Below are 12,345 nucleotides of genomic sequence, written 5' to 3'. Positions count from 1 at the left end.
CTGAACTGTGGAACATTCTCTTACCCTACCAGCATCCCTCATGCATGCCCTACCCCCCTCTCTCCTCCACTTTCCACACATCTATGGCCTTGGTGGTGAAATAGGAAGCAGGCACATATCCCCTCCATCATACATCTCAATTTTAAAAATAAAAATAAAAATTGTGGCTCCGCTCCAAGAAAGTAAAACGTGATTACATTAATAGAACCATAGTTTCCAAGAAATGAGTAATAGTTCTTCCACTTTATTCTGCGTTAGTCAGACTTCATCTGAAGTACTGTGTCCAGGTCTGAGCACCACAGTTCAAGAAGGAAGTGACTTCACAGAAGAGGGCAACAGAAGATCATTAGTAGGGCTGGGCAATATCTGGTTTTCAGCATTGTGATATATCAGCAGTTAAATACCAAGATATGCTAATATATCATGATATCTGGAATGTATTCTGGCTGCTTCCTTACCTTCCAGTGTTATCTAACTCCTACCATTTGACTATTTTATAACATTCACTAATGCTAGTAGTTTTGCATTCCTCTTGCACCGCTAAGCTCTGTTACCCAAATTCTGTAAAAGTATTATTATTATTATTAACATTTTATTACCTTCCCTTCACCCTAAGGTCATAGGGCAGGTTACAACAATTAAAACACAACATTAATATTAAAATACAACACAGTGGACGCTCGGGTTGCGAACATGATCCGTGTGGGAAGCACGTTCGCAACCCGCTGCGCCGTGTCTGCGCACACGCGGGTTGTGATTCGGCGTTTCTGTGCATGCGCCGAAACCTGGAAGTAACCCATTCCGGTAGTTCCAGGTTCGGCGCGGTGCGCAACCCGAAATCACGCAACCTGAAGTGTATGTAACCCGAGTTATAACTGTACTACACAATATAAAAAACAATTTTAAACAACTTAAAATTACTGGAAAAAGGAGAAGGTAGGTCCTAAAAATATACATTTCAAGTGTCAAAAGCCAAATTCGGTTTGATTGACCTATTACCCAGTAAACCTGCCTTTCCCTACCTGGTACCCACCAGATGTTTTGGACTACAACTGTTTTCAACCCCAGCCAACTGTTTGGAGCTGGAGGCCAAAACATCTGGAGGGCACCATGTTGGGGAAGAGTGCATTAAACCCTATCCAACTCTATGGCTTTTGGTGAAGCAGTTTGTTCTCTAGGATTTGTTCCTAGATTGGTCCATGCAACGGTTACTGTATTTTAGTGTTCTGTTGGAAGCCGCCCAGAGTGGCTGGGGAAACCCAGCCAGATGGGCGGGGTATAAATAATAAATTATTATTATTATTATTAATGGGATGCCCACTCTTCCATTCTCAGCCTTAGGAATGTAAGGGAGCTGTTTTGAATGCTCCAGTTCTGTGTTTCTTCATTTCCTCTCATAAATCTTCATTGTTCATTGCTCAAAATACGTGTGCTTGGCAATATGTTATTAATGAGGCAATTAGTCAGTACTTATACGAGGGCAATTCCAGTTCATTCTATCCCTCAAGACAGGTTACACAAAGTGCTAGATTGTTTAAAATAACTTTTTACATGATCAGAGATATTCAGAGGCAGCTGTTATCCTTTAAAAAAAACACCACATCTTGTGTAAGTAGGTAAGAAATCCCAAGTGTTTGGACTGTTCTTTGTTCGCTTTCTTTGTACAATCATGAGGCAATGTGAATTTTCACTGAATTCTTCCTGAAGTTCTGTTCCTTTTACATATAAAGGGCTTGCAAATATGCAGAGGTCAGTCACAGGGCTGTTTTTATATAATGCATGTGTCCCCCTTCTTTCCCCCCTATTTTGTGTTTCAAATTCAATATTTGAAGTTTCTTTTTAAAAAAATTATGATTCAACGTTTTAAACATAATTTCATCTTTTCTCTTATATTTGTCGACCCCTTTTTCTATGGAGTTGTTGTTTCTCCCCTTCAGCTGCACCCTATCTTCTAGCTATCTAATCATAACCAGAATATTATAATGGTGGTTATAGTTATAATATTGTATAATTATAAGCTTCTGTTGTTCATAGCTCAAATCCTGCTCGCAAGTTCATCATATTATAATATTTCTTTAAGTAGTCTGAAAAAGGCATCTGTTATGTACTGAAGTTCTCACCCTGGGCCAGCAGGGGGATACTGTAGATAGTTTTTGAAGGATCGAAAGTGACGTTCAGTGATTGGATAGTTTTAGAAAGTTGTTACAGTAACAAAGTACTGGAGCTCTATATAAGCAGGCTGACTAAGGCCTTCAGTTCAGTTCTGTTCTGGCATCTGAATAAAGAAGAGCTATTTGAAGAATCGCTGTGTCGTCTGATATGTTCACCCACAACTTAACAGCATCCATTCTTCCATAAAACACTCATCATTAGATTATCTTAATTTTGCAAGTTCTGCATAGTCCATTATCTTATTTACCCAGTCTTCTTTTGCTGGAACTTCTTCTTCCTTCCATTTCTGCACATGCGGAGTCCTAGCTCAATATCGGAAGTTTCTCAGAAGCTCCTAATTATATATAGCCCAAACCACAAGTTGTGCTTTAATAGCTTTTTCTAACCCTTGAGACTCATGGTTTGAGGTGCCGTCATGTTCACTCAGCACATATGGCAGGTTGTCTCAGTCAGTGCACATGTAGAAAAATGGCTTTGGACTGATGGATGAGGTCACCAGCATTCAGCAGCCTCGCTTCTTGGGTGTTCAGGGTTGTGCACAATAAGCCCCTGGAGCTCAACATGCTGTGTAAGGTTGACAAGCAGCATCTCCCTTGGGAGCGCAAAGGTATAATCAGTGCTCAGAGCACTTTTCTGGAAGCATAAATAGTGCACAGTTATGCTCACCGATGGCAGCATGCGCTGAAGCCAGGTTGGGCCAGCACTGATTTTCTTTCTCACAAACCAAGCTGAAAGCCGGGCATTCTGCAACAACAGCCATAAATCCATCTGGCAGCAAACCCACCATGCGTGGCTGGTGCAGATCTATTCCCCCTGCCAGAAAACATTCATGCGCAATTTCATTCCACTCATGTTTGAGTCTTTCTGGTAGCTGCCACTCCATTATACGTGACACTGAAATTGGGTCCAAGGTGAAAGTGATTTGTTCCCCTCATTGTGCTTAAGCCACCATAGTATTAACTACAGCCACCCGAGACTTGCCCACCCCCCCAAGGTAATGTTAAGCCGGCTAGTGTGGTAATACAGTACACAGTGGTTTTGAGTTCTGGGTGTAGGAAACCCGGGTAAAATATTTTCTTCCCTATTAAAATGTACAGAGTGGCCCTGGGCAAGGTGGAACTGTTATGTACTGAAGTTTTCACCTTGGGCCAGCAGGGGGATAATGTAGATAATTTTCACTCAGGTCCACATATGCAAATAAGGGATTGAAAGTAACGTTCAATGATTGGATACTTACAGAAAGTGGTTACTGTTGCGTTGTAGTGGAGCTCTATATAAGCAGGCTGGCTGAACCCTTCAGTTCAGTTCAACTTAACAGGAACATAGGGAGCTCCCTTAGACCATCAGTCCATCTAGCTCAATATTGTCTACATTGATGGATGGGTCTGTCCCAGCCCTACCTAGGGACTGAACCTGCGGCCTTCTGCATGCAAGACTGCTAGGTTGCTGTGCTTTAAAAGATATAAAGATTTATTGTAGTCTACTGAGAACCCTGGGGAAAGGCAAGATAGTTAATTTTTTTCAAATTTATGGTTACCTCCCCTCCCACATTTTTACAGGTGAATTCACCCAGAAACTCCAGCGGGTGCAGGATGCCGCAGTGCGGCTACTTACAGGGTCCTCACCATGGAACCACATCCAGTGCTACACCAGCTGCACTGGCTCCTGGTGGAGTACAGGGTCAGGTTTAAGGTCTGGTTCTAACCTTTAAACCCCTATATGACCTGGGACCCTTGTACCTGCAGGACCACCTCTCCTGGTATGCCCCATGGAGGACCTTACTGTATGCAAACAATAACATCTTGGAGGTCCCAGGCCTCAAGGAGGTTAGACTGCCCTTGACCAGAGCCAAGGCTTTTTTGGCCATGGCCCCAATCTGGTGAAACGCTCTGTCACAAGAGACCAGGGCCCTGTGGGACTTGACAAGAAGAAGCTGTTCCACCAGGCCTTTGGTCCGGGCCCAGTCTGATACCCCCCCCCCCTTCTTACAAGACCCTGCATATAAGTGGCCTCTTTAACTATTCTCACCAGCTCATACAATAGCTGAGCCTGGTGAGTATTAAGATTCCCAACCCCTATAGTTATAATTTGTGGGTAGCCGTCTGATCTTTAATCTGATTTTAAGCTGTATTTCAGTTGATTGCTGAATTTTTGTTTTAATGTATTATATATTTTGACGTTAGCCTCCCTGAGCCTGGCTCTGGCTGGGGAGGGCAGAATATAAATAAAAATTATTATTATTATTATTATTATTATTATTATTATTATTATTATGCAAGAAAGTGTGTTTGTGTGCATATACGTTACTCATTCCGGTTCAGAAGGTAAATAACTCACCCATTCAGCCTCTGTCGTGTTCCACTGGCTCCTGTTTCACTGGTTCCGTGCCTTCTCCCTTGTTTTAGGTAGCCTGTGCCTCCCACATTCATCTGCTTGGTGGCTTTGGATAAGCTGTTTACAAGGGAGCATATGCAAGGCAGATTGGTGCAGAGCAGTTCTTCAAATAACTAATACCTGAGGTGCTAATGATGTGGGACATAAATCTGATCCCTTATCCACATGGTGCAGAGGTGTCCAAAGGAAAGCACCTTTGGGGGGGGGGCAGGAATCTTGATAACTTTTAATTTTAGCCCTGGAAATTTCACTATATTTCAAATATGTACTGTACATGTTTTTCTGAATCTCATCCCCACTATTTGGAAGCTATATGTGATACAGGTACGAGGGTTAGCCAAGCTCTTGGTCCTTCGGCACTGGAAGAAGAAATCATCACCTTCCATACAACAATGGATTAGTAATTTTGCACTCTCTGGCCTTATTTGAGCTGGCAGTATATTAATGTGAACATGCTAAAGAAGAAAAATACAAGGGAATGTGTCTGGTCAGCTTTCCCTGAGACTTACGCATCATGAACTGTAATGTGGCGTGTCAAAACACCATGCCCTCCATTTCTGTTTTTACTTGCCTTTTTATTTTTGGTTTGTATGTTACTTTAATTGTACTGTAATTTTTAAAAAATCTGTAAAAACAAACCCACAACTAATACAACCAATGGCAGAAAGACAGATTGCTGGCTATTATTCCATTGTATGTTCTGAGTCTTACTTATCACATCATTGCTTCTACTCTGTGCAAGAGCATCCTGCAAAGCAGTTTAATGTATAGGTTCAACCCATGATGCACACATGTGCCACTTTCCTCCAAGATAAAGGACATAAGAAGCCATTTTCCTTCAATAAGTAGGCTAACCTTCTTCATAGTTACCTGATTATCCACTGTTTACTTAGCAAGCGTCACACTTGCTATGCACCCATAATTTCCCTACTTTGCACCTTTAAAATAAGTGAAGCTCTTTTCTACTACAGTGTGTATTCTCAAGGGATGCCTGGTTTGCTTGCTTTGCTACAGGATTCATTAATAAGTTATGTCCAGCATAGATCCTCTGGATTAAATAAAGCAGCTTTCTCTGTAACTTTCTGCTTAAGACCTGTAAGGAGATAAAACCTGGATCTGTGACTGGATCCATGAGACTGCTAATGTGGATACCAGGGTTCTGTTCTTTTTTCTTCTGCCATCTCAAAGCACACCAGGAGGGAAATCATATCACATGCCTGTGCACTGCCTCCCTGTCAGAGCTTTGGAAGAAAATCTTCAAAAGCACACAAAGTTTTATTACTTTTTATTGTTGGTATTGGGACTCCCATTGCTGTGTTAGGCTGTCATGTTAGTAGTAGGCGACCTCCAGAAGCCACATTCATTACAAACTTAAACACGCTTACCAGGAACCAAAGGCAGTAGCAGTTGCTGCCTTGTTTCCTCCTGAGTTTTAGACACATTTGCTATGCCATAAATTGGCCCAGTGTGGAGACATTGAGGCTGATTTCTTGACAAGGCGGATATTGGTATTGGAGATGGGAATCAAATATTGGGGGAAACTAGGAGGGGGGAGCCTTGTGGTTTGTTTGCACAACTAGTTTGCACAATTAATTTAGAGGCTGGTGTGAGTAAACAGCATAGAAAGTTGAAGCAGGGAGTTTCATAGCGCAGCCCTATGTATAATTTTTACTCAGAAGCCCCATTGTGTTCAATGAGTCTTACTCCCAGGGAGAAATGTGCATAGGATTTTTAACTTTAATCTAGCTGTGCTCCGTTATTGCTTGTATAAAATATGATGGTTACTGTTACAAAGGGAATGCCAGATGAATTGCATGCAAGAAGTGACCGAGATAGTGAGCAAAGTTAGGTTCCTACATCAAGTTGGAAGTGGTGTACTTCGCATTGCAGTAGCAAGGGCTTCTGTTGCAGTTACAGCTGAAACAACAGCTACGTGTTTCAAGCAAACTACCCGTGAAGTGACTGCAAGTATAGATTATAGAGCTAAGGGATGGACTGCATTAAATGAAAATAGGGGAGTCTGGGACCACACTCTGTATCCATATTTCACCTTCCAGTAGCACCTTAAAGACCAACTAAGTTAGTTCACCTGAAATGGTAAGCCAAACTAATGATGTTGGGACCATATAAATGTGGGGGTTCCCAGAGAGGAGAGGTTTGTTCTTGGCTGCTGCTCATGGTTTGTGAGGAGACAGCTTATAATCACAAAAGCCAAGCATTGGTTTAGCCTAGCACAAGAGTAAACATACTGGGAAGAAGCAATGGGGCTGTGAGCTTCTCTCTGGGAGCCTGCCCATGTACAAAGCCATAGTTTAGTCTTCCATGGCATGCAAACAAAGCTTCTATACATATTGGTAGCAATATGTCCCTCCCACTTTCAGCCCAATGTGCCATGCTAATTCAAATCAAGGTTGCTCCTCTATGTGGGTACGCCTGCTCAATTTGTTGGCAGCAAGGCCCTGCTCAATCCACATCTATCCATGATCAGAGACACTCACTGTTACGAGTGCCTTTTTTACAAAGAAAACATTCATGTCATGTCATAGCTATACTTTAGAATAGAAAAATAATAATAATAATCCCACAGTAAGTACATGGGGAAACAGAAGACAGGTTTGCAATCCTCTGTAGGTTATGCCTTAGCTCTCCCGCTTTAATCTCATACAGCTTGCTGTTATGCAGATGCAGCTGGAACTGGGAATTTTATTCACACCTGTTCTTGTTCATTTGTGTTTACTCTTAACAAGTGTGGGATAGGAGAAGCAGAATTTTGAGAGCGTTGTAGTGAGAGGCTTGTCACAGATGTCTTTCAGGCTGCCTCCAGAATTCATTTGTGTATTCATTTTCCATTTATGTCCCTATGCTAAGGACTTTCTGACAAAATCCCCATACTATTCGACAGTTCAGCCCCATGAAAGCAACATCAAAGCCATTGGCTATTGCTATGGATGAAAGAAGTTTGATTTCACATAGGATGATCAAAATACAGATATTACCTAGTGATAGGTAAATCCCCACCCCAAATCAGGCTCAGAATTAGGCTCTTTAAAAAGCGCACGCAGGCACACACACACACAATTTTTCCCCAATTTGGGAAACAGCTCAGTGGTTTAAATCCAATGCCAAGCCTGTTTCATACCCTGTCCCTCTCAATGATGTCAATGTAGGCACTACAAGGTTCTGTCCCTCTCTATAGGCAGGATCCCACTAACTTGTTCCATCAGTGCAATTACTTCCACTTGTACAATGTAATTATTGTCTCCTCCCCCACTGTGAACCCCCAAAATTTGTTTTGGGGTTTCCCAACCCTCCAGAGAAGATTTGGGCAGGGTGCAAGGCACCTGTACTATTGCACAAGTGGAAATCTGTTCACAGACTGAACAGATTTACTGGATACCACCCACTGAGTCCAGGGTGAATTTGGAAGTGTATCTGTAGATGGTTGTGAGGCAAGGAAAGTGGGAGAAGGAATGAAGGAAAGGCTTAGATTTCTCACCATCTTGAATTTTAACCTGAGCTAGAGAAGATTTTCATCTTCTAAACTGTTTAAAATATGTTTGGAAGCACCATTGATTTTTAGATGTTGGTTCATTCCTCAGCCAGAAGAGTCATGTCTTTGTTTCCGAAATAAGTGTGACTATGACATCAGATTAAATTAACCAATTCAATTAACCAATTCAATTGGTTAATTTAAGATTTAAGACAGTGGACTGAAGCTGGCATGCAGTAGGGAGAGCATTTTGGTTCAGCCACTCTAATGGATCATCATCCTGGTCCTTACTGCCGAAGGAAGAACTTGAACTTCCAGCTCTGTTTCTGCCAAAGGCTTTAATGTTGTTAATGCATAGGCAGTCCACAGGTTACAAGATGCAGCAAGTACATAAAAAGTATAGATACATGGCTAAGTAAAAGCTAAGATGTTGATCCAACAAGCAATAGGCTCTCTGTACCTTACTTTTGAAGAATGGGGCAGGCACAGCTCTTAGCACAAGTGGCCAGAATTCCAGGACTAGGCAAACAACTAGGTACTCCTTGAAGTGAGTTGGGTCTATAAGATTTGTTCATGCTGGCATCTCTATGCCCTTGTAGGTGGAGGTGGTGCTGGCATCAGCTTTGTACCCAGTTTAATCTCTGTCACCTCCCTGGAAAGAGAAGAAGAAGAGTTTGGATTTGATATCCCGCCTTTCACTCCCCTTCAGGAGTCTCAAAGCGGCTAATAATCTCCTTTCCCTTCCTCCCCCACAACAAACACTCTGTGAGGTGAGTGGGGCTGAGAGACTTCAGAGAAATGTGACTGGCCCAAGGTCACCCAGCAGCTGCATGTGGAGGAGTGGAGACATGAACCCGGTTCCCCAGATTACGAGACTACCGCTCTTAACCACTACACCACAAAGGCTTATCTTTGACAGGAGGAGGTATCTGACCAGGGGTAGCCAATATCCCAGGGGCGAAACACTCCTCTGCCAACCCTTTTGGTCCCTTCCCTGGCTCCAGCTGTTCACTCCCTGGACTTCTGGCCCTGTCCCTGGACTCAGACACTTATTGGGGTCCCACTTTCACCTCCCCCATCCTGCTGGGGTCATCCAGGTGCAGCTTCCCAAGCTCCCTCCTCATGATCCAGTCATCCCCTCCATGATATTTCCACGGGACACATGACAATAGTCCCATTGTTACTTGCACAATATTAAAGGAATTGCAAGCCTGTTTCGTAGTGTAAACCACACAGAGTCACATTTCCCTTCTCAATGACTCTCCCACAGGAGCACTCCCCACTCCATATAATACAATAGTCACTATCCTCTTACCTGGATAGTATCTGCAGTAGTGAAGATGTAAAATATTTGATGAATTCCTGGCATGGGTGGGATGGGGAGGTGATCATCACAGAATGAAATTTGTGATTCATGTGTCCCATTTTCCCAGTGCGGGGGACAGGGGTGAAGGTGAGAGAACAAGTTTTCCCAGATCCGCAATCTGTGTAAGTGATTTATAATGTATGCTAGAGGGTCTCCTTACTTTCAGTGCAGAGCTCTCCTTCCGCTGCTGATTGCTGTTAATTCAACAATGTGTTGTTAGGAGCTGTTCATTGATTACTAAGCAAATCACAGGAGAAAATGACACGTTTTATGGGCACCCTAGCAGAAAACAGTAAAATCCACCTCATTTCTGTGCAAGATTAATAGGGAATAGCGTTTCAAGGTAGTTTGTTACAACCAAACAGTTATTTTTTTTCCCCTGTTTGTTTTTCTCATAGAACAATGAAGATAAATATTAATCCAATATCAACTATTATAATTGAAAAAAGGGAGAGAGTGAAACATGGGCAGCTTTGTGCTCTAAATCTTTATTTAATTATAGTTTTAAGGGAGTTATCTGCAGTGTAATATCATGCTGCCAACAATTTCCACACCTTATTAGGAGGTACCTTTGCAAAATTCTCCAAATCTTTTAGCTTAGTGGTTCAAATTACCGATACAATCAAGCTGCACGGTTTGGATCCATATTCCAAATACTGGGGAGGAAAGGTTCAGCATTAGAAAGCAAGTCATTTTAGAAAGTGATGCATTGTGTGACATTTCAAACAGGGCTTCTCTTTGGCTCCATTCACACAAGCCCACAGCAGCTGCATGTCACTTTCTGTTCTTCAGCCAGATTATACAAAGCATGAAGCAAAATAGTAACCAGGAAGCTTTCTATCTTCATTCCCCTCGCCTCCAACAACGAGTCCCAACACCTTCCTTTGCCTGAAACATCAAAGGGAGCAAAATAGGACCCAGAACTTGCACCCACCCAACCTACTCTACCCAACCTACAACCTGTAGCCTGCCATGTCACTTTGTGGAAGCAACATCCATAACAGATGCAGGGAGCTCTTGCCAGAACCACCCTCAAAAAACCTCCCAGTTACTGCCACTGGTGCTGCCACCTAAACCAGTAGACCTTGTTCATAAGAAGACAGGAGGCAAGCAAGAAGGGAGGGTTTTTTCTCTGTTGTCTCTGAAACACAAACGAGCAGGTTAAGGTTTTGGGGCACTTTTGTGCTCAGAATCCTCTGCTTTTTATGCTCTGCTGAAGAGTTGAGTGAAGCTCAAGACCTTGCGGCACCTCCTAACAATTGTTGGGTCCAATAAAAAGTGATCGCCTCCCTTCCTCTCTCCCCATTCCATGCCTCTATAACTCATTCTGCCGAGCACGGAGCCCACTCCCATCATTAAGGCAGAAAGAGCTTCAGTAGAAGCGAAATTAGCCCCCAGTGTGGCATTTGGCATTAGCATGCACTGAGAATAGCGTTTTAATTATATTTGTATACAAGTAGCCGCCGGAAATAGCTGTTCGCAAAGCTTTGCCTCATGAGCCCTCACTGTATTCTTTCAAAACAAAGGCGTATTTCTACAATATTTAATTAATTAAGGTGTCTCGGAGCCTGGCGCTGTGCTCTAATTTGCATCGCCTTGGCCAAAATGTGGCATTAAAAAGATAACCTGGATCCTGGAAACCCATAATCTGGTAATTAAAAGTGAAGCCCTCCTTGATCCTCCTTGTATCTCAGGGGGGATTCATTACTGTTGTTCAATTTCATTTGTTCCGTTTTGTTGTCAGCATCCAGGTGTCTCTGAATCAGAGGTGTTTAAAGACTGAGCACAAAGAGATTTTATTGGTTCTATTAAACATGGTGCTTAGAGTGACTTGGGAGTTAAGGCTCTTGTTTTTCTATTACCAGGTGGTGCTATTGACTCATGGGATGACCTTGAGCAGACCTCTTTTATCACTCTGCACTTCCCATTCCCCAAATCTTTTCAAGGGGGATGGTAATAAAAGTAGCTTAAGGTAACTGGAGGCAGAGCATTATCAATGACAGGCCCTAAAACACTAGGAAGGCCACACAGAAAGTTATCACAAGAAGGGCAAGCTAAAGAGTTTCTGCTGATACCGCATTTTGTTACATTATCCTAGCAATCAGGGACTTCTCAATTATTTGTTCTTTATTAGATGCCTTCTTCTGTTTGGTTGGTCAGTGTTCAGTGATAAGAGAGAAATATGTAAATAAATTGGGTTTTTTCTGGAATGTTACAGGATACCTGATTAGAGCCTGTGTCTTATGAAAAATCTGTGTTATTCACCATCTTATTAGCTACCTTGTGCATTCCTGTTGTGGAATGTCACTCAGGTGATTACTCAGTGTAAGTAAGACCATTCATTCTGTATAGCCAGATGATAAAGGGCCTTTTCAGTAGTGGCACCCATGTTGTGGAATAGCCTTCCCAGTTGCCTTTATCTTTGTGTGTGTGCCAGCTGGTACCTATTCACCCAGGCTGTTTAAACCTACAGTATACTTTGGAAGGTAGTTTGTTGGCTATACATTTGGAAACCTCTTAAGGTATCCTAGCCAAATTTAACATGTTTCCTGATATCAAGGAGCAGGTTTTCATCTGTGTTTAGGATCATTTGGATGTCATTGATTGCAATTCAGTGCTGTTTTGAAATGTGTGGGAAGAGGAAGAAGCAGCTAAAAATGGGTGCAAAGTGGAGCTGCGGGATGTAAGAGAAGTGGCTTCAGAAATGGGGTTGGGAAGGTGAAAAGGAAGTTTGATAGTTGTATGGGGGTGAGAAGAGGAAGCTCTAGGGGGTTAACATAGCAGGGAGTCAGGTTGGCTTTGCCCCTAGGGTAGTATTCAACTATTATTTAGTGGGTCTACTCTGTGTTAAAATTAATTGAATATCAGTCCTGGTAAATGTAGCAAGGGGCATGCAAATACATACTCCGAAATTTACTATATT

At 42.5% G+C, this 12,345-nt stretch overlaps 1 protein-coding gene across 1 annotated transcript in view; it reads left to right on the top strand.

Annotated features, from left to right (window-relative positions):
* ALK (ALK receptor tyrosine kinase) overlaps nt 1-12,345 on the top strand; it is a 608,021-nt gene that overhangs the window by 424,744 nt on the left and 170,932 nt on the right. The gene's annotated exons all lie outside the window — the stretch shown is intronic.

This window comes from Podarcis erhardii (genome assembly GCF_964252035.2).
Source record: "Podarcis erhardii genome assembly, chromosome: 3".
Taxonomy (NCBI): domain Eukaryota; kingdom Metazoa; phylum Chordata; class Lepidosauria; order Squamata; family Lacertidae; genus Podarcis; species Podarcis erhardii.
The sequence above is the reverse complement of the archived record's forward strand: the minus strand, read 5'-3'. Positions and strand labels throughout refer to the sequence as shown.